The sequence below is a fragment of the Chrysemys picta genome, unplaced genomic scaffold (assembly GCF_011386835.1).
Source record: "Chrysemys picta bellii isolate R12L10 unplaced genomic scaffold, ASM1138683v2 scaf5224, whole genome shotgun sequence".
Taxonomy (NCBI): Eukaryota; Metazoa; Chordata; order Testudines; family Emydidae; genus Chrysemys; species Chrysemys picta.
In genome coordinates this window covers 466-3,000 of record NW_027057924.1, presented here as the reverse complement: position 1 = coordinate 3,000, position 2,535 = coordinate 466, and the positions used below count along the sequence as shown (strand labels likewise).

General features: G+C 54.8%; 1 long non-coding RNA gene across 1 annotated transcript; it reads left to right on the top strand.

Moving 5' to 3' along the window:
• Window positions 1-118: 118 nt before the first annotated feature.
• LOC135980629 (uncharacterized) lies at window positions 119-2,270 on the top strand. Its single transcript, XR_010597599.1, has 4 exons — window positions 119-260; window positions 655-757; window positions 1,411-1,452; window positions 2,095-2,270. It is a non-coding gene; the product is annotated as an uncharacterized LOC135980629 (long non-coding RNA).
• The last annotated feature ends 265 nt before the right edge of the window (window positions 2,271-2,535 follow it).

Sequence of the window (2,535 nt, the reverse complement as noted above, 5' to 3'; positions counted from 1 at the left end):
TGGGGGGACAACACCCCCCAGTGTCCCCAAACTACACCCATGGTTATACAGGAGGTGAGATTACATGATCACAATGGTCCTCCTGGGTTTGGACTCCATGAATTTGTGGAAGCATCCCATTGCTTAGGGATGTGGGGTGGTTCGAAGGGGGGCTCAGTTACATCCTGCTTCTCTCCCTTGGCTGCTGGCAGCTGGAAGGACATCACCACATCCACCGCACAGAACTGAGCACCAACCACGTGCTGCTCTACATGGAGCAGGTGAGTGGCTGCACGGGGCCGGAATGGGCCAGGAAGAGTCACCCCCAATGTACTCCCAATAGAAGTGCCCAGGGGAGGGGATCTCCCAAGCCTCAGCTTGGAAGGACAAACCCATGTATTCCTGCCCAGTGTTTCCCTTCAGCACTTCCCCAACACAGAGCCAGGGCCCTGATCTCCCCCCACCTACGGGTATCAGGGACGGCGGCTCATACCCTGGGGTTGGGCAGGGCTTATCCCACCTCCCTCAGGGCCTGAATCCCTGCCAGGCCCTGCAGCCAAGGGGGGCAGATGCTGGACCTGCAGGATCATGGGGGGCACCGATGGGGGGAGGAGATGTGGAACGAGAGGGTGAAGTGGCTCAGAGCTTCCTGAGCCTCGTCTGTTTCCTTCTCAGGTGAGCAATGTGACTCTGAGCTTCTCCTTCGCGGTGGAACAGGACTTCCCCGTGCAGAGCCTGAAGCCGACGGTGGTGAAAGTCTATGATTACTATGAGACAGGTGTGTGTGCGGGTGGGGCTGGCAGCAGTGGAGGCTGGTGGGCCTGTCATAAGGGGGGAGAAGTCACATTCAGAGCCACAGTGAACCTGCTGGGATATGGGTTTGAGCATCTCCCTGCTCCAGGATGAGACTGCGGGGCACACAGGGTTTACATGCTAGGGATCATCCTGCACTGACCTCATGCTCGCACCATGGGAGTATCTGAAGCCCCAGACCCCTCGGTCTGCTAATCCACGTAGGTTAGAGCCAAAGGGATCTAGGAGGGTCCTGGGTTCAGATCCTGCCCTGGGTGTGACCTGGGGGAGGCACATTCACTCCTCTGTTCTCAGCTAGGAAATTGGGGTGACAAAACCAGAGCCCAACGGCAACCCCAGTGGTCGTGTGTCAGGCAAGGTGCAAACGGACATAGGGCACTTGGCACAGACTCACTGGAGATGCCTGTTGTGCTGTAGCCTTGTGGTAACCTTTGCCTTCCTCCCATGGAGCCCAGCTGAGGTTCCTTCAGTGCCCTTGGAGACAGGGCTCCCTCCTCTCCTGCCTGAGATCTCTGGTGCGGTGCCAGCTTTCTGCTGCAGGGCCTGGTGGAAGTGTGAGGAGTCTTGGTTGGGTCTCACACAGCCCTGATCACATCTCCCTTCCCTTGTGTCTTCCAGATGAATTTGCCATTGCTGAGTACAGCGCCCCCTGCAGCAAAGGTAGCGTATGAAGAGACGACTGTGAGGTTTTCAGACTGCTCAGGGCTGCTCAGTTAGAAGAGTGCTGAAACCCAGCCTGAGTCTCCTCAGCCTGTCTGGAGGGTTGTAAAAGTTGCTGTTCTCTTTTGCCCCATGTCCTGGGGTGGTCTGCCAGCACCCCTAAGTGCTCAGGGGAGAAGGGAACACCAACTCCCCCGCATTGTCAAGTTCTAGATTCAGGCCTTGAGTCTGAGGCAGCAGGCTTGGTTAGTCCCAAGATTACGTTCTCCCCCTCAGTCAAGAAAGTCTCTGCTTCTTTCTATGTGTGTTGCTGGGACAGAGCAAGAGCAAGTCCTTCCAAAACCCAAGCTTGGGATCCCTCTTCTCATCAGGGCTTTTTTTAAACAGGCTGCAAAGCAAAACAGATTAATGAAAAACCATCTTCCAGGGTTGGGGTGACTCAACACTGCTGGGAAAGGGGTCGGGGCTGAAGCCCTGAATGTTCTAGGGATGCGTCCGGCCACTGTGGTAGAGAAGCCATAGTCTGGTCAGGGCAGTGTCTCTGCAGCTCCAGAATGAGGTGATCTACAAGAGGGAAAGCTTCCCCTCCGTGAGTCATTGATTCCTCTGTAACTCTCTCACATTCTCTTTTCCCCATCGTAGCCAATGTTGAGCAGGAAAATGCGTGAGTGATGGAGCTGTATTCTGGGCCCTGCTGAATCCTCTCTGCTCATCTCTGCATGCAGCAATTCCCCCAGGCGAAGTGGTTTGATATAGTGGTGAGGAAAACCCCTCAGCACCATATAATTCATGTTATAAATAAATTGTCATGATTCTGATCAGATGCTTGTGGCCTCTTTCCTGGTTACTAAGGCTTATCCCTTCTCCCCTGTTGGGATCAGATTGCAGGATAGTCTCAATCTTAAAACAGATCCAGAGCTGTTCCCAGCCATCGGTGCCAAGGAGGGGTTGGCAGGACATCAGAAGTGACTGGAGACAGAGGGTCTCTCTGGGAACAGCCCTGGTGCCTGTGATCTGTGAAGATCTGTGCATCACATGGGCCTGTTTAGTTGTGCAGGCAGGGAACAGACCCTTCCCTGATGG